Below are 20651 nucleotides of genomic sequence, written 5' to 3'. Positions count from 1 at the left end.
TCTTGGTTCTCAGAGGCTCTCTCGGGGCCAGCCTCTCTAGGCTGTGTGCAGAGTGGCTTCTTCCTATATATTTGGAGAAAAGGCACTTTATTACAGTAATTTATCACCTCCATAAACGTGGCTTCTCTGTAACGTGGAATAATTTGGAAAGAAATATGTTTTAAAAATTAAAAATGCAGTCAGTGTGCGCCCAGTCAGGTCTGTGGGGAAACATTTTTGCAACTCCGGTAACTGCCCCGGTAGCTTTAATACCGACTCGTTCCATTATTTAAAGTATGATTATATTTTTCCTGCTCAGAGCTTTGTCAGCTATAAATAAAATATAAGGGTTGAATTGTGATGGGGCCCAGTAAGCAGTTCCATTATTGGTACTTAATGGGACTGGAGGATGGAGGGAGACTGGAAGAATGGGTAGGTAGTTCAACATGGCACCAAGGCCCAGGAGCTCTGGGTGCAGAAAAGCTGATGGCGTGGGTTTGTCAGGTTACTTTTCTGCTTGGGTTTTTGTTTCATACTTTGAGTGACCTACTTCCCAGGGTTCTTTAGGACACTGTTGACAAGGCCATAGGCATACTCACCTGGGCCTACAGAGTTTTAAGGATTTTGCAAAGAAAAACCATAGACTCTTAGAGTCCCAAGAGATCTGGAAGGACCCTTCAAGAAGAAGAATTAGATGTTAGAGCTATAAGGAACAGAGAATTCAGAAACATGAAACAGTACATAAAGGACCTTAGAACATAGAATCTTACTTAGCACAAGGAACATAGTATATTGGAGCTCCATGTTCTAAGTGATCTAGGCCATAGTATGTTAGAAAATGGAGCATGGAATATTAGAAATGCAAAAGATCTTAGAAATTTAGTGAGTTTTTATAATTCGGGGAGTATTTGTATATATCTTGAAGGAATTTATAATCATATTGAGATGTAAACCTATCATCATTGCTTATATTTCCATAGTACTTTTCAATTTACAAAATGCTTTATTTTAAACAAACCCTGTGAAATAGATAGCACAAATATTATTGTCTATAATTTTTACAGGTGAGAAAATTGAGGCCCAAAGAGACAAAGTAATTTGCTAAGACTTATACATCTAATTAGTGGCTAAATCAGGACTTAAACCTAGATCTGATGACCCAAAGTCTAGCACTCTTTGCACTATGCCCTGCACAGTTTCTTACATGAAAGAGTCTGAATACTCATTTGAATCACTAAGGACCAAGGCAGCTGTGAAAGGACAGAATTAGCCAGTGAGTCATGGTGTTGGCTGTGGGTTCTTTGGGGCATGGAGAAGGGGGGAGGAGGGGGAAGTAACTCCTGAATTCTAAGAAGTGACTTTGACAATCAGATAGAGACAAGGGTTGAATCATCTGTAGGACCTTATTTGGATCTAATTTAACTGGAACTGAGAAAGTGGGGTAAAAGGTTTCATTTTCCTGCCCCACCAAAGTGGGGGACTCCCTAGCATCTTCTAGCCAGCTCCTGCAGCAAGTCCTCCAGAACCTTCAGTGGGCATGCGGGAGACAGAAGGGACATTAGTGATCATCCAATCTAAGCCCTCCATTTTATAGAGGAGGAAACAAATTCAGAGCAATAAAGTGATTTGCCTGAGGTTACACAACTTTAAAATGGTAAATCCAGGTTTCAAAACCAAGTCTCCTTACTCCCAGGAAAGTATTGCTTTCACATCTGGCTGCTTTGTTAACAAATCTGACTCTCTGGGGTGGGCTTCCCAAAGGCAGCCTGAAAGACAACTCTATTTAGCTGCTGGGGGAGGAGGTAGCTGTGTGTATGTATGTGGGGGGTATATTGGGATTTTCTCTTCTTCCTCCCTTGCACCGTCTCCAAGTCTCCAGAGCCCAGTGAGGCTGCTAAAGCATCCCACATTTTGGCAAGCTAGGGAGCCGTGGGCACCACTTGGCTGAGCACTGAGGAGAGCACATCACTACATCATTCCCCGGGGAAGCAGTTGGAAGCATTTCCTGCTGAGAACTCATGGAGCTGAGGGTTGATGGCTCAGCCTTCCAGGAGGAGGGCCATGGATGGGCCAGCCTGCTCTGCAAGGGAGCCCAGCGAACAGAGGGAAAGAATCCATTGAACTTGTTCTTTGTATCTTTAATGCTCCTGTTAAAATGACTTTTCTCCTTCCTCTGTGACTTTGGGTGAAGATTAAACTTCTCAGTTTTAGTTTCCTCATCTGTTAAATCAAGATGTTGGAGCAATCAATAAGCATAGAGCTTACAATGTGGCAGACAATGTGCTGAGTTCTGAAATGACCAAGAAAGGCAAAAGCAATCCCTATTCTGAAGGAACTCATATTCTAATGAGGGAGGCAATATGCAAACAATTATGCACACACAAGATATATACAGAGTAGATGACAGATAATTTTAAAGCGGAAAATACTAGCAAGAAGGGAAGGGTATGTCCAGAAAATGTTTTAATTCTGTGATCTCTAAATTCACTTTCAGTTCTAACATTCTATGTTCTAAAATCTCTTTTAACATTCCACAGTATAAATTTCTGTTTGAGCTATATTTCCTTCTGGCCCTCACACTCTATGATTGTAATGATTAACTCTGACCCAGGTCCTCCAATAATCCAAATTTAGAGCAGATCTGTTGAAGTTAGTGGCTAAAGGATCTCTGTCCTGGAATGATCAGAACTCCCTCAAACCCAGAACCATAATCTGTATTCTTGAAGAAATAGGGTATCTTGCTTAATCAAACATTCTAGTCCCCTGAGAGCTAAGCTTTACAATAAAAAGAATGCACTCAGTGAATCTCAGAATGTTAGTTCTAGAAGAAAACAATCTCCAAGAGGTAGATTATCCATGCTTAGAGTATGTGGCAAGCTGGTACCTGAAGCCTGGTCTTCCCCATTCCAAGTCCTGTCCTATTTCTGCTTCATGACACTTGATGGATCTTAAAGTCAGCAAGGACCTTTGAGCTTAGCCCCCTTATTTGACAGAAGAGAAAATATCAATACCCAGAAAGGGACATTGACTTGTCCAGAGTTAAACGGCTAACCAGTGGCAAAGCTTTGGCTAGACTCTCAGAACAAAGCTTCTCCCACTGCACTCTATAGTGTTCTCAACATCAACATTTTCCTCCCTGATTGCTCTAGGGTGCTGTGTGGCTTGCTCTCTGTAATAGACACGTGCAATATTTAATTTACTTTAATTAAAATATATTTTAGTGGGTTTGTGCTTTTTTTTGGGAGCATAACTCATTTTGATGGGAACCCATTGGATTTTAATGGGAAACCGATTATGTGAACATATTGTGTATTTTAATGAAGCTGATGTGTGATTGTAGGAAGAGCCACCTACAGGTAATTAAAACCTCCTGGGTCCATTAGGGAATAAGGTGAAATGAAGTTAGGCTTGTTTAAGACAATTAGTGTAGACAATGATCTAAGAACATATTAAATGGCCCTTGATGAGGTACAGCTGTGCAGGTGGCTAGTCCAGGGACAAACAAACAGGGCTTTTTATGAAATAGTAATGATTAGAATATATCTGTTTATGTTAGCAACCAAGCACCCTCTCCTCTCCACACCAGTGGTGTCTCAGATAGGATTTTTTCCATTCCCTTGGGCTTCTTCCTTGGGGCTCTCATTACTGCCTAAATGGGAGAAGAGCCTTTCTGTGGGTGCTCCTACCCTAGCAAAGATGAGTGCTTCTAAACCAGCTGCTGTAATTTTGGGGATATGCCCTGTGAGTAAAGGCAATAAGATTATTGGGTGCATAGGATTTCTGGGAAGTGATTTCCTTCATGATCAAGGAAAGAAATTATCTTCCTTTTTTCCTTATGATTTCAACTCCTAGAAAAATAAGATTTGTGTTTCTGAGACCTTTTCGAGTCACTTGGACTATATGTACAGAATTCAGGATATAAGAATAGGCTAAATTCTTCTGAAAATGGAGAAGGCAGTGGTCTACATTCCAGCACCTCCCCCTCCCTCCCCCTCCACTCCTTTCCCGTCTCAACTGCAGCCACTACAAACATTTCTCCCACACATTAGAACATTCTGAGTTGTAAGGTTGCTCCTGGCACTAATATTCTGTCCTGTGTTCTAACAACTTACATTCTAAGGTTCTTTTCAGCAGTTCCATTCTATACCCAGGCCCTCAGAACTATCAAGCACAGCAGCTTACATGTATACTCCCCAACAGGAACAAGGAACCAAATAGAATTCCTAATATTTGGGATCAATGGGACTCAGGCCAGAGTAGGGAGGCAGCCTTAGACAGAGCAAAAGGCCCCCTTTATCTAGCAAACCCCAGCAACAGCCCCACAAGCTACCCAGCCTCCCAGACTCCTGCCTCCTGCCAGGGGCCTCCGCCAAGATTTCCCCATCCAGCCCTGACAGGGGTCTGTAGCTAAAACATTGATCTGGCAGTTTTCCCTCTTTAAGTTGAAGTGTTATGTTGGCACATGGCACACTGTGGGTGGCAATTTGCCAGGGGGAAGCATGTGTTGGAAATCCTTGCTCAATATTATAGCAATCTGGGGTGTGCGCCTTATACAATTCAGGAGCCAGCCAGCCTCAGGGCCCAGGAGCCTTCCCTTGTGGAAAAGGAGGGAAGAGAAGAAGAAAAAGATTCAGGGACTATTCAAGAGAGGAAGGAGAGAGAATGAGAGAAGAGAGATGAGAGAGAATAAATAAGAAGGAGTGAGATCATTGAAGGGGAGAGAGAGGGGGAGACAGAGGCACATAGAGACATTGAGAAAGAAAGAAAAAGGGTTCAACTAAAGAGAACAGAAAGAATAAAAAGTAATGAGAGTATGAAAGCGAGGAAAGAGATGAGCTAGAAAACAAGGAATGAAAGTATGAGAGAGGAAAATCAAAAGGAATGAGGCTATAAAAGAAGAAGTAAGAGAGGAGAGAGGAGCTAGAGGATGAAAGAGGAGAGAAATGAGAGCATGAAAGAGAAATGAAGTAAAAGCAAAAGAGAGGAGAGAGACAGGGAGTGAATGAGTGAGACAGGAGAGAAGAATGACAGTGGGAGGTGTGAGAGATAAGAGAAGAGAGGGGAGGTGACAAAGGGTGGGATGAAGAGGAAAATCAGGAAGAAGGAAAAGAGAAGAAAGGGAGGAGAAAAGATAGCAAAAGAGGAAAGAAGACTTGATAGAGAAAAATACTAAGGACAGAGGGAGATCAGGAGACAGAGGGAGGAGGAAGTAGGTAAAGAAGGCATAGAGATGAAGAGAAGAGAGAAAGGTGAAATGCATCAAATCATAATGTTAGATTAGGAGATTCGAAACCTCCACCACTTCTTCCACAATTTGAGTATGTGCCTAAACTCAGTATAAAAAGGAAACCATAATTCCCAGATGAAAAGTGATATGTAGAACTTCAGTGAAGTAAGAGCTGAAATCTGAACATGGACCAGTTTCCTGCTTACATCAAGCTGAGTTAAACAAACAAAACTCCCCCAAAAAAGACCTCAAGGACTACATTGTCCTAGGATTGTGATTTGGAAATAGTTTCCCCTAGAATTCAGGAAAACAGAAAAACCACAGTGTGGTAATTGAACAAGATCGGACTATCTCTGATAATCATAGACTTATAAATAGATGTTAGTGCAGAAATGGACCTTAGAACACAAAATTAGGATATATAATACAATATAGCAGAATTGAAAAGGATCTGAAAAAATCAAGTTCAATCCTCTCAGTCAATAAGTCAATTAGTAAACATTTATTAACTTTCTGTTATGTAGTAGGTGCTGTACTAAGTGCTGGGCATAAAAAAAAGACCCCAAACAATACGAGCTCTCAAAAATCTCATAGGGAAATGGGAGAGACAACATGCAAACAATTCTGACAATCTCTTCTCTCTCTTTGTCTCTCTGTCTCTCTGTCTTTATCTCTCTGTTTCTTTCTTCCTCCAGGCAAACACACACACACACACACACACACACACACACACACACATATATATATAAATTGAGATAATCAACAAGGGCACTGGAATTAAGAGAGAATAAGGAAAAACTTTCTGTATAAGGTAGGATTTTAGCTAGGACTTAAGAGTATCAAGAAACTCAAGAGAAAGATGAAGAAAGGGAGAAATATCAGCATTACAGAGGGATAGTCAGAGAAAATGCCTAGTTGAGAGATCAAGAGTCTTTGTCAAAGCACAGTGAGGAGGCCAATGTTAGTGGATTGAAGGTTGCAGGGGGACAGGGAGAACATATAAGAAGATTGGGAATGAGCAAAAAGGTTAGGGCTAGATAAGTAGATTTGAGAATCATCTTCATAGAGATAATAATTGAATCTATGATAGCTAATGAGATTATCAAGTGATAAATAGTATAGAGGACTAATAGAAGAGAGTCCAGTAGATAGAGCCCCACGGTATTACCATACTTAGTGGGTATGACCTGGATAAAAATTCAGCAAAAGAGATTGAGAAGGAGCACTCACATAAGTAAGAACAGAACTAGGAAGGAATGATGTCACAAAAACCTATAAAGAAGAGATTATTAAGGAGAAAAGGGTGATCAACAAATAATGTCAAAGACTACTGAGAGTTGTAATGAATGAGAATTGAGAAAAGACATTAGATTTGGTGATCAAGGGATCATGAGTAACTGGATGGAACAAATTTGGTTGAATAAGTTCAAAAGCCAGACTATAGAGAGTCAAAAAGAAAGTGAAAGGACAGGAAGTAGAGACACTCATTTAAGTCTGCCTTCTCAAGGAGAAGAGAAAGATAGATAGAGGATGATTGCTAGCAGGGATCAGTGGATCAAGTGAGGATTTTTTGAGCAGATGTGAGACATAGACATATCTGTAGGCAGTGTAGAAGCAGTCAGTAAACTGAGAGAGACTGCAGATAAGTGAGAAAGTGGGATTGATACAGAGGACAGTCTGCTGGAGAAAATGGCATGGAATGAGAAACCTTGTGTGTGTTAGAAGGGTGAACCTTGAATAAAGGCAGAGATAGTGACAGAAGGCATCTGAGGGATGAGTTAAGGAGTAGGAAAGAAGAGGAAGTTCTTAGCTAATGGCTTGAATTTTTCAGTAAAATTTGAAGCAACATTCTCAACTGAGAGACTGGAAGAAGAGGGAGTTATAGAAAATCTGAGGAGGAATGAAAAGGTTTGGAAAAGCTGCTGTGATGATTGGGAGAGTGAATCAATTAGAGAGGTATATAAAAGGATTGCTTTGTTACAGCAAGAGCCCAGTTGAGGATACCTAATGTAAATTTGTTATGGATCTAGTCAATACAATTTTGTGCTTTTTTTCTAGCTTTGTTCAGTAGCACATGAATAGGAGTGAAGGCAGCAGATGGTGAGAGTAATCTGGGGCTGAGGTTGGGCAGGGCAAGAGCTGCAATAGAATAAGAAGGGAAGGGATTCAAGAGAAATTACACTGGTGACATCAAGATGGGAAAGCTTATCAAGATGCAGCCAACATAGGTGTAAAAGCCTGGGAAAGAATTAGGGACTGATAGATTGGAAGATAAAGAACATGTTTTGGGGTTGCAGGGCAGAAAGAGAGGCAAAATGACAATGATTGTGATCAGGTAAGAGACTTTCATAGTTCAGAAGCATGGAAGTGGAGGGTTCCTGGGTGAAGATCTGACCTTCTCTGTGTATAGCTGGGTGAAGTGGAAGAGTAAGTCATGGAAAATGAGCAAGTGGAGGAATTGGGAAGTAAAGGTGTTTACGAGAATAGCAATATGTATTTTGAAGTTCTGTAGTATGAGGGTAGGTGCCAGTGAAGAAAGAAATCTGTGAGCCAGGCACTGAACTGAACAAGCACTGAGAACAGGCACTGAAAGAAGTAGAAAATTCTGGGGAATTGCGAGCAACAGCTATCAGAATTCTGATTGGATAGCAGATATGTAGGGAATGAACCTCAAAATAGGAGCGATTACTTGACAGTGACGGTAGAGAGAGCCTGGAAATGACAATGGGGAGCAAAGACCTCAACCAATGAATTGGGAGAGGGGTGTGAATGTCAAAGTATAATCAGTGCTGGAAAAGGTGACCAGGGAGTCTGTGTCATTAGGAGGGAACCAAGGCTCAGTGAGAACAAGAAGATGAAAGGAGTGGGAAAGGAAACAATTTAAAATGAAAACAAGTTTGCTACCTATGGAGCAATTATTCTAAAGGGCACAGTGTAGGGGCGAATAGCTTTAGAGTGATAGGCTGGGGAAGTTATTTGAAGGCGATGGGAATAAGGGATTAGGCAGCAGAGGACAGAGAATGGGATTTGTATAAAGACATCTAGAATTCAAGATCATTGGAATGGAGAGGAAATGACAAGTTTGAAGATGATAAATGAATTCAGGAGGGTTATTAATAATGTTACATCACTAGGAGTCAGGTGGTAGGGAAGAAACTTGGTCAAGATCCCCCAGGGGCAAAGCTAGGATTTTATCCTTGACCCTAGATTTCAGGAATCTAAGTCCAGTGTTTGTTCCTTTACAGTTATCTTAACTGCATAGGAGAATCCCCTCAATTTCAAGACAACTGAGTTCATCTTAATTAATCAAGGTCATTTGAGATTTAGAGGGTTTCGTAGGATAGAATAAATAAGTCAAAAATTTCTGGGCTTATTCAGGACACACTCTTAATAAATAAAATCTATGTTTCTACATCTTCTGTTCCCCACCCCCAATCTTTGTTCTTAGGTTGTTTGTTAATGTTGTTTTTCATCTAGAGCTAAGGAGAACAAGTGAAGTTCTTCTTCTCCACAAAAGTCATTCAAATTCTTGAACATATTGATCATGTCCCATGTTCCCTCATTTCTCTTACCTTATTTTCATGTCAGGCAAAAAAAGGCATACCCAACACAAGCATCTTTCTTGTCCCTGTATTTCCAACAGTAGGTCCATGTATTCCCAACAGGAATAACTGTCCCCTTAACCCAGACCTCCAGAGAGCAATACTCTACCCTTTCACTCTTGAAGAGTCAATCCACTTGACATTCATTTCTAAGACTAAGCTAACTTAATCAATGATCAACAATTTATCTACCCCATTACACTCCATTGGATCTAGGCATCTACTAGGAAATTTGAGACTACTAAACATGAGCATCTTTACATCTTTCCTGCCATATTTTCTCTCCTTCTTTCTCAAGGTCTTCTTTCCTGTGAGCCTCCCATGACTCAAATTCACAATTCCAGTGGGGATTGCCACTTGAACTTTAAAATGAAAAGCACAAATAAAACTGAACAAGGCAAGCACCCCCAGCTCATTTCTTAGACCTGAAGTAAAAGGGAGAGCAGGGGAAGGAAGTCCTTCCCTCTCATGGTTCAGCTCATGGTGTCTACACAATGAAAAAACTGTAAACTGGACACAACAGGGAAGAGGGCTACTCAGAAAAGAGCTTGACCAGAAGGACTTGTCTTGGTAGTGCCAGTTTTAAAGATGTAAACTTTATGCTTTGCAACTAATCAAAGACTGCCCTTGCCCTATAACAAAGAGTAAAGAATGTCTCTATGTAGACAATGTAAGCATGCTCCAATGACCCCTCTGATGCCTCCAAGTTAAGTGAAAGACTCTGGTTTTGCTCCAAAGATCCTGTTCATACACACTCATACACACACACACACACACACACACACACACACACACACAGAGAGAGAGAGAGAGAGAGAGAGAGAGAGAGAGAGAGAGAGAGAGATCTTTTTAAAAGCTGGATTTATTAATGAGTTCCTTGTGCAACTACATCAATCCCTTAAACACTCCTTTCTCCTTCTCATTGGAATCCTTTTTTCTTATGTCTTATATTCTTAAGAATTTGCCGTTTCTTGTTATCTAACTTTCCTTTCAAAATACCCATTGGATCTTCACTTTCCTAATCTTTCAAAATCTGATCTCCCCAAATCTAGAATATATTTTCAAACTGGGTCCAGCATTTCCCTCCATCTCTGTCATGAGTTGTCACTTACCCCAAGTGTCCTGTCATTTCTATTTTGGTAAATAGTTCCTTTTGGTGTCGGTCAGGTCCAGAATGCACTTCCTTTTGTTACCTTTTGAAAGATGAAACTAACATTAAGTCAAGTTAAAATTTGTCAATTTCTCTGATTTTGGCAAAGACAGAGCTCCAGCAGATGTCCAGAGAGTTGAAGTCTCCCATCATTACAATAACATGTTTCATGCCAGCTTTTTTTCTTTTTTTTTTTTTTGTAAGTAATCTATTTCCCAAGCTTCTCATCTAATTCCTCCTTCTGTCCAGATTTTCTGTAGTATATTCTCACAATAATATTGCTTCTCTTTCTAGATCTCCATCCAAATGTTCTCCAATAAATTTCTCAATTCAGATTCATGGAATTCCTCACATGAGAATAAATTCCTTTTTTTGTTTTTTTGAGATTGTCTTAAGTCTCGCCATTTTACCCAGTATTCTCTTACAAGCCCCAAACCCAGAAGCTTTGACTTGCTCCATTTCCAACATGGGTTAATTCACTCTTCATTAGACAGCCTGATGGTACTACATTTTATGGGGCTTACCATATTGGGGTCAGATATTGGGCAGCCAGCAATCTGATCAAGTATAACTTCCGTCACTCAGAATTCCTGAGCTCAAGTGATCCACCCACCTTAAATTCTCCTTATAGTCAGAATTATAGGCATGTCTCAAGACACTCAGCCTGAAAATATTTTCTTAATAGACAATATTGTTCATGAAAATAAAAATAAAGTATATGTCCATCAATTGGGAAATGACTAAACAAAATTGTAGCACATGAATGTAATATCAGTGATGTTACTGTAGCAGATGAAACAATGACTGTGAAGACTACAAGGAGGCATGGAAGGCTCTATAAACATATTAGGAAAACAATACACATAAAAACTGCAAAAATAGCTCATTCAAATGAAACTGGATATTGTATCCCTCCTGTCTCTGTGAAGCCTGGGGAGTATATCTATAGACCATTGCATATACTGTCAAACTCAGTTGATGTGTTAATTTTACAAAGCTCAATTTTTACTAATATTTTTTTTGGTGATGTATGTGACTTGCCTCACCAAAGTTAAGTGACTGGCCCAGTGTCACACAGTTAGTAAGTATTAAGCATCTGAAGCCACATTTGATCTCAGATCCTGCTGACTCCAAGGCCACTGCTCTATCCAGTGTATCATCTAACTGTCCCTTTTTACACACTTAAAAAAAGCAGGCTTTAAAAAATTCTGAATCTAAATGAACACACAAAAACAAAAAGGCCATATCCATATGCACAGGAAAACCCAAAGAGAATTTATGTGAAACCACTAATTTCCAATTCACATTGTTTGTTTTAAGGGAAAAAAGTTATATAACAAATTCTACTTTACCTTCAAAACTGCTTTTCTGTGCTCCCTTCCTAACTTCCTTCTGTTCATTTAAAAAAAGTTTTATATCAATATATTAAGTCCCCCTTTTCTCCCTATATATTCCCCCAATTAAAAACCAATTAAAAATCAAAAATTTACATTATAAATATAGTGGAATAAAATGAATCCACACAATGATCATGTTTAAAAATGTATGTCTCTCCTGTGAAAGAGGAAGGAATTTATGACCAAAGAAGAACTAGAGATCATTATTGATTACAAAATAGAAAATTTTGATTATATCAAATTGAAAAGTTTTTGTACAACCAAAATTAATGCAGACAAGATTAGAAGGGAAACAATAAACTAGGAAAATATTTTTATACTCAAAGGTTCTGATAAAGGCCTCATTTCTAAAATATATAGATAATTGACTCTAATTTATAAGAAATCAAGCCATTCTCCAATTGAGAAATGGTCAAAGGATATGAACAGACAATTTTCAGATGAAGAAATTGAAACTATTTCTAGCCATATGAAAATATGCTCCAAGTCATTATTAATCAGAGAAATGCAAATTAAGACAACTCTGAGATCCCACTACACACCTGTTAGATTGGCTAGAATGACAGGGAAAGGTAATGCGGAATGTTGGAGAGAATGTGGGAAAACAGGGACACTAATACATTGTTGGTGGAATTGTGAACACATCCAGCCATTCTGGAGAGCAATTTGGAACTATGCTCAAAAAGTTATCAAACTGTGCATACCCTTTGATCCAGCAGTGTTACTACTGGGCTTATATCCCAAAGAGATACTAAAGAAGAGAAAGGGACCTGTATGTGCCAAAATGTTTGTGGCAGCCCTGTTTGTAGTGGCTAGAAACTGGAAAATGAATGGATGCCCATCAATTGGAGAATGGTTGGGTAAATTGTGGTATATGAATGTTATGGAATATTATTGTTCTGTAAGAAATGACCAGCAGGATGAATACAGAGAGGCTTGGAGAGACTTACATGAACTGATGCTGAGGGAAATGAGCAGAACCAGGAGATTGTTATACACTTCAACAATGATACTGTATGAGGATGTATTCTGATGGAAGTAGATTTCTTCGAAAAAGAGATCTAACTCATTTTCAATTGATCAAGGATGGACAGAAGCAGCTACACCCAAAGAAAGAACACTGGGAAATGAATGTAAACTGTTTGCATTTTGGTTTTTCTTCCCAGGTTACTTTTTATCTTCTGAATCCAATTCTTCCTGTGCAACAAGAGAACTGTTCAGTTCTGCACACATATATTGTATTTAGGATATACTGTGACATATTTAACATGTATAGGACTGCTTGCCATCTAGGGGAAGGGGTGGAGGGAAGGAGGGGAAAAATCGGAACAGAAGTGAGTGCAAGGGATAATGTTGTAAAAAATTATCCAGGCATGGGTTCTGTCAATAAAAAGTCATAATAAAAAAAATGAGGTATGTCTTTAAAAAAAAAAAAATGTATGTCTCTTTCTGAATTCTGTATCTATCACCTCTCTATTGGGAGATGGGTAACATGCTTTATCTTAGGAACTCTGGAGGCATAGTTGGCCAATACTTTGAACAGAGTTCTTAAGTCTTTCAAAATAGTTTTTCTCTTCAATGTAATTTGTCATTGTATAAATTATTGTCTCTGCTCACTTTACTCTGCATCAGTTCATAATAACCAGAGTTCTCTTAAAAATATCTTTCATCATTTCTTTCAGTGGAATAATATTCTATTAAATTCACAATTTGTTAGATAATTATCTGAGGCAATCTATAGTATTTCCATTCCTTGTTTTTCCTTTTTCTTCTAACTCCCTCTGCCCTTTTCAGGATCTAAAAATTTATTTTGTTAAAAGCTATAGCCTCCCTGGTATTATTCTCATTTTTACCTGCCCCCGACCTCTTCCATCCTAGTTTATCTTTTGATGTATTTCTACATCAAACTGTGTATATTTAACTTTCTTTTGCTCATTTCAGATAAGAGTTAGGTTATTTTAACGCCTATTGCCCCCACCCCTTCCTCTATGTGTGCTTTTCTTACCTACCACAATTATGTGAAATTTCAAGTTCCACCCACGTCTTCCTCCTTTCTACACTAGTGTATTCCTCCTTTTGCCCCCACTTCTCTTTCCTTGATTCAGACCTTCAGAACAAAAGCAATCCACCCCTTACGTCCTTTTTTTTCTTATTTAACTCTCTCATTACCCTTTGAAAATATTAAATCTCTGAATGAATATTTGTTGTTCTTTTATTAGGATGTTTGCACTATATCATCAGTCTCTTCTAATTGCTCAAATAAATTTACTTTCTAGATTTCTCTTGATTCTTGTATTTATATTTCAAAATTCCTACTCAGCTCTAGTCTTTTCATCAGAAAAGATTGAAAAGTCCTTTATTCCAATAAAAAATCCTTTTTCCCTCCATAGAATTATCCACAGCTTTGCAAAATGTTATTCTTGGTTGTAAGCCTATATCTTTTGCCTTTTGGAATAGTGTATTTCAAGACAGTGCTCACTTCAGCAGCACATATACTAAAATTGGAATGATACAGAGTTTAGCATGGCCCCTATGCAAGGATGATGTGCAAATCTGTAGTGTTCCATATTTTTTGGCAACTAGGCAGTACAAGGAATAGAGCGCAAGGCCTGGAGTAGAGAAGACTCATCTTCATGAGTTCAAACATGGCCTCAGACTTTCCCTAGCTATATGACCCCAGGCAAGTCATTTAACCCTTTTTGCTTCAATTTCTTCATCTGTAAAATGAGCTGGAGAAGGAAATGGCAAACTACTCCTTTGCCAAGAAAATCCCACATGAGATCATGAAGAGTTGGATATCACTGAAAACAATAACTACAACAAAATTCCAAATTTTCTGTTTTATAATAGTGACTTCTAAATCTTTTGAAAGTTTAACTCTGGTTTCTTAGAACTTAAGTTTCAGCTTTCTGCATACCTACAGTATCTTTTCTTTCTTTGATATGGAAGTTCTAGATTTTAACTATATTTCTTGGATTTTATAGCATCTCTTTCAGGAAGTGATTGGTATATTCTATTTATTTCTACTTTACTCTCTGGTTCTAACTGATCTGAAACACTTGATTTATTATTTCTTGAAATATGGTATTCAGGGTTTTTTTAAATCATGATTTTCAGTAATACTAATAATTCTTTAACTATTTCTTCTTGATCTCTTTTCCAAGTCACATCTTTGATACTTTAATTTTCTTCTATTTTTGAAATTAAAAATTTTATTCTAATATTTCTTGCTTTCTCATAGAATCATTGCATTCTGATTAGTCTATTCTAATTTTCAGGAAATCTGTTACTTAGATAAGGATTATCACTTTTCCTTCTGATATATTTATTCTCCTTCCAGTTCTTTCCTCCAGAATTTTTCATTGTTCATCTCTTTCTTCATTTCTTTTAGGAACTCACATAGTCCTTATGAATAATCTTTTCAGCTTCTCTTTACATTATCATGGAGTTATTCTCTCCTTCTTTAGGGGGACTCTATATCTACAGTTTAAAAATTGGCTAACATTTTCTTTAACTCATCACTACAACTTTAGTTCTTGAATTGACTCCTTATGCCCGTATCAGACCATGGCCCCTCCTGTACTTTGGGGTGGGGTGGTGAATCTCACTTAATCTCACCCTAGATCATCTGGGTTCCTGTGCTAACACTTCCTAAAGTGAGCCTCACCTCCCATGTCCAGTCTTTGAGATTCAGAATAACAGGGATCTTGGAGTACATGAGTTGTGTTTTTCTGAGCCTTGCCATACTAAACTGATTGCTTTTGCTTCACTAGGCTTTCAAGCTTTCCACCTTGAGGCTTTCTCAGAGGAGTCCCTTTCTCTTGCTACCTCTATACACAGATACTTACATATTGCCCATGTTTCAGACCCATTGCTAATCACACAAGGAGGCTGCTGACTTATTTGTCCATACTAGTTAGAGTTGTCATTATTGGAGGCCTCTTTTCCTATTGCCCCTGGGCTTCTGGTTGGCCTTTTGTGCAGTTCTGGGAGGGTGGCAGTGGAGAAACAAGTCATTTCTCATTGGATTTCTTGATTATAACTTGGTCTGGACAAATTCAAAGTTTTTGATGGAGTAAATGAGTGAGAAGTAGAATTAGTTCCATTCAGATAGCCATCTTGTCTAGAAAGCTTCTGGCTTTATTTTTTTTGTTCCAAGACAGATGTCTGGGAAGAAGAAAACAAAGATATTTGGAAATTAAGGTGATATTAAAAAGTAAAGCTATTTTAAAAGTTAAATATCTTTTCAATGACTATTTTATCCCCTCTTTCATTTATTCTGTGCATTGTTGAATGAGTCTTGGAGAAAAGTTTCAGTCATGGTTCAATACTCCAGTCTCAGTGATATCCATAAAGGCAAATTTTCTGCATTGTATTATAATTTACATATCATCTTGTTTATTACGCACACTTTGTGCATTTGTATATTGTTATCTGAGAGCGGCTCTTGAGTTTTATTTCTGACTTGCTTCTCGGATGTTATCTCTCATGAATTATTGTTACAATCTCTTCTGTTCTTCCCCCTATGATGATGGCATCTTCCTGTGCATACTGCTCTCTATGATCCCTAACTTGGGAAAAGTTTACTCTTTTCATCTCCCTTTTCCATTTAGTGACCTCTTGATTAGGCTCACAAGACTCTAGGCAAATATGTTTTTATTGGTCAAATAAAAGATTTTGTGCAAGGACAAATATGCCCTTTTTATAAAGGCAAATGTGTCTTGTCAGATGTATTTTGTCCCTTGCATAACCCATAGACTCAAGAACTCATAATTTTTTTTATTTTAAACTATGGTCCAGAAATACAAATCCTATTAACAGATACCATCTTCTTAACCAGCTGAATACATCTCAAATTTAAATTTTTCTTTTGATTTCCCCTCCTTTTGTTTGGCAATATGATAAAAATACTACCTGTTAACATAAGGTTTTCAATTTTGGGGCAGGACTATAATCCTTAGCAGTGCTTTGTATATTCCTTTTGGTAGTATCATTTGCCCCAACATGAAACGCCAGAATTAAGAAGTAACAACTATTAGATTTGACAGTTCTCAGGATGTTTTCCATCACCTACTGAATACATGTTCCTGGAAGACAGCAGTTGCCTGAGCTTTTTCAGATAATTAAATAGTTGCCTAGGTACCCCTCAGCAGGAAATCAGCAAACTACTACTCTTCTCTTCTTCCTTTGCCCAGGACAGGCAACTAATGGTGTTTTGGAACTACACCATCATTTCTGGGAGTACACAAAATTGCTTCCTCCAGAATTGGTCCAGCTCTCCTACTCTATAAGAAAAGCCTTATACCTCTTACATACTACCCAACATTCAATGACTTTTCCCTCCTTTTCTTGTATTACACTTTTCTACTTTCGCTCTCCTAACCATAAGTGAAGAATCCCCCCTCTCTTCACATTTTTCTTCTCTTTATCTCTTCAGATAGCTCTTCTTCTTTCATAAACTCTTTTTTTAATCCTAATAACCTGGAGAGGAAAAGAGTATCCCTCCAGACTTTTCATATTCTCATCTAGAATGGAGATTATCTTTCACCTTGTTCATGTGTTCTGTCAGAACTTTGTGCTGGCAAAAGTATAAGCATAATACATTCTCTGCAGGCCACTGAAAAATTCTTCTTCCTTTCTTGATGGATCCTTTGTCTTCTTTTTCTTTTTCTTCTTTTTTGGTTTCTTGGCTTACTTGTGATTAAATATAATTGCAAGTTGTTTATTTTTGAGAATGAAAATTAGAATATAAATGAGACCCCATCTAATTCAATTTAATAGACATATATTAAGCACCTAATATACGTTAGTATTCAGTGCTTGGTGCTGGATAAAGGCAAAAATGAAATTGGTCTTCAGGGAATGTACATTTTACTGGAGGAAATAACATGCAAATGGATAAGTAAGATAATTTAAGGAGGAAAAGAGAACAAAGGAAAGAGATCAGGAACACCAGACAACCAAGTCTAAAAGGAAGTTAAAGATTCTAAGAAATAGGGCTGAGGAGGAAATGCATTCCAGATGTGGGGAACAGTCTGTTCAAAGACATGGAGGTAGAAGATGGAACACTAAGTGCAGGGAAGATCAAGCAGATCAGGTGGTTTGGAACACAGAGTGCCTGACAAAGAGTAAATAAATCTGGAAAGAGTCAGATTGGGAAGGACTTTAAATTCTAGGATGAGCAGTTTGCATTTAATCCTAAGTGAAATAGAGGGTTCTTGAAGCCTCCTAAGCAGGGGAAGAACATAAGCAGACCTTTATTTATTTTTAGGGAGGCAATCAGGCAGACTTAAGTGATTTGCTCAAAGGTCACACAGCTAGTAAATGCCTAAGGCTGGATCTGAACTCAGATCCTCTTGATTCCAAGTGTGGGACTCCACTGTACCATCTAGCTACTCCAGACCAATATTTTGCAAAGATTATTATGGTGCTTATTTGGAGGATTGACTAGAAAAGGGAGAGACTAGAATCAAAAGTTCATAGAGTTACAACTAAAAGGCACATTTGAGGTCTTCATTATGGTTTTTTGTATTGTTGATGTTTTCTTTGTTTTACTTATCTCAATATTAGTTTTTGACTTGGCCTTCTGTGCAAGGAAGGCCCTGTCCCTTGCTATGCTTTGGGTTAGAGTGGGAAACTGAGGCAAGAGGGTAACAGCCTGCCCAAAATCACACAAGGAGTAAAAATTATATAGCACTTACTATGTGCCAAGTGCTTTTACAATCATTATCTTATTTGATTTTCACAGAATTCTATGAGGTAGATACTATTATTCTCAACATTTTACAGAGAGGTTACTGGGGCAACCAAAGACTAACTGGCTTGCCCAAAGCCATACAGCTATTATCTCTGTGACTCCAGACCCAGCACTCTGTCTACTGTACCATTTTTGTTATTGTTGTTGCTGAGTTGTGGCTGACTTTCAGTGATCCCATTTGGAGTTTTATTAATAAGAATGCTGAAGTATTTTGCCATTTCCTTCCCCAGATCAATTTACAAATGAGAAAACTAAGGCCCTGGAACACACAGCTAAGCAGTGTCTGAGGCCGGATTTGAACTCGTTTTCCTGACCACAGGCTTTGTACTTCATCACCTAATTGCCTCTAAAGTCTCACTAGGGCACGTGAGCTTATGAATTTTGTGTGTTTTAATGTGTTAAATTTCTTTTGTGGCGAAGGAAATAAACAGCTGTCTTATAACTGATATTTACTTTGAGAAATTTTTTCTAATTCCTTTTATAGAAACCCTGGAAATACGTGATATCTGAGTTTTATTTAAGAGATCCTCCCCAGAACTGCAGATATAGGGTCAGGCAATGAGCCACAGAATTCAAGAAAATCCTGTCTCCTCACCTTTTAGGGAGCAGGACCCAACCAGGAATGGGTCCCATTTTTTTGAGTTCTGAGCTGAGGTCTTTTGTGGGAAATATTCTTCCCCATTGATATAAATAAGGGTAAGTAATGTAAGGTGAATAGAATAAAAGAATTAGAAGAACTAAATCTTGGAAAGAGCTGAGGGTGACAAGGAATGTTAAAGACAACAATAAGGGTATTTAAAAATTGTATCAGGAATGTGGAAATATATTTAGAAGAATTGCACGTGCTTAATCTATTTTAGATTTCTTGCTGTCAAGGGGAGGGGAAGAAGGAGAGAGAGAGGAAAAAAAAAACTGGAACACAAGTTTGCAAGGATGGATATTAAAAACAATCTTGCATGTATTTTGGGGGGAAAGCTATTATTCTTTTTTAAATAAATAATTGGGGGAGGGTAGTTAGAGGGCAGCATTGACTCTGAATTCAAGACGATCTGCGTGACCTTAAACACTTAACACTGCCTAGTTGTATGATCCTGGACAAGTCACTTAATCCCAAATGTCTCTCTTTTCCCCTCATCCCCCCCCCCCCAAAAAAAAAGATTATAAACTATCTTTGCATGTATTTGGGAAAATAAAATATTATCTAAAAATTAGCAGGAAAAAAGGTCAAAGAAAGGACAAGACAGCCACTTGGGGTGGATAAAAAAGAATGATAATAACTAATAACATAGAGAAGGCAGAGCAGCCCCCTTTTTTCCTTCCTGCTAAGGATAATGAACCTGGGAAAAGAAAATACAGAACAAAATGTGCCCAGTATAAGAAAATAATAAGAGAACACCTAGCTGTCTGATGAATTCAAGTTTTCTAGACCCATTGAACTTCATTTCCAAGAGCTAAAAGAACTGGAAAATAAAATTGTGGAACCACTATCAGGGATATTTGAAAGATTGCCATAATAATGGAAATGGAAATTAAAACAACAACAAAAGGAAACTTAACTCTTAAGTCTTTATGGTGATCAATCTTGGCCCTAGAGAAGAGTTGAGAAAATGTGCCATCTCCTCTTCTTGAGAGTGGTTCAGGTGTGAAATATTTAATATACTATGAGATAGTTAATGTGGTTATTAATCCTTCTAAGCTACTTTTTATCCTCTTTCTTTCTTACAAAGAATGACTCAGTGGGCACAGGAAGGATATATTCAGAAGTAATATGTTAACAAAGAATTTTAAAAATAAGAAGGAAAGAAAAGAAAAGCATGAACTAATTTTTTTTTAAATCATGGAAAGCAAGAAAGGTATTACAGAACTGAAATAGAACATTTTTTTTCTCCTGATTTTCAAAATAGGAAAGAACATAGTCTTCAGTGAACTTGATGTTGATTCCTGAGAAAACTGAACTAGACGGGCTAGAGAGATGCTATTTGTTCCAACTTTTAATTTTTTCTTTTTTTGAGATTCTGTGATCCTTGAAAAATGGCAATCAAGAAGACTTGCAATGAAGAAAAACCTTCTACTCCTGAGATATCCCATCCCATTTTTGGTTAGCCCTAATTATTAGGAAGCCTAAAATATTGGTTGTTTGGCAGATAAAACACTGGACTAAAGTCATAATAACTTGAATTCAGATCCAACCTTAGACACTTACTGATTGAATCACCCTGGACAAGTGATATAATACTTGTTTGCTTCAATTTTTTCAACTGTTAAATGAGGTTAATGATAATAGCACCTACCTTCCAGGCTTGTTGGTGAGGATCAAATGAAATATTTGTAAGGCACTTAATACAGTACCTGGCAGTAGGTGCTTAATAAATGCTTATTCCTTCTTCCCTCTTCCCTCTTTTTTCTGCTTTCTATAGTCAAGATGAATAAATCTAATCTTTCATTCATGTGTCAAATAATTAAGAGATCCATTATAATTCCCCCTAAAGTATATATTCTCTAGGCTACAGACATAGTTTTTTTTTTAATGTTTTACGAG

At 38.0% G+C, this 20651-nt stretch overlaps 1 non-coding gene across 1 annotated transcript; it reads left to right on the top strand.

Moving 5' to 3' along the window:
* Positions 1 to 13826: 13826 nt before the first annotated feature.
* On the top strand, positions 13827 to 13928 carry LOC127552566 (U6 spliceosomal RNA). Its single transcript, XR_007951440.1, has one exon. It is a non-coding gene; the product is annotated as a U6 spliceosomal RNA (small nuclear RNA).
* The last annotated feature ends 6723 nt before the right edge of the window (positions 13929 to 20651 follow it).

This window comes from Antechinus flavipes, chromosome 2 (genome assembly GCF_016432865.1).
Source record: "Antechinus flavipes isolate AdamAnt ecotype Samford, QLD, Australia chromosome 2, AdamAnt_v2, whole genome shotgun sequence".
In the NCBI taxonomy this organism is placed as follows: domain Eukaryota; kingdom Metazoa; phylum Chordata; class Mammalia; order Dasyuromorphia; family Dasyuridae; genus Antechinus; species Antechinus flavipes.
Note: the sequence above shows the minus strand (reverse complement) of the source record. Positions and strands in the feature narration are given on the sequence as shown.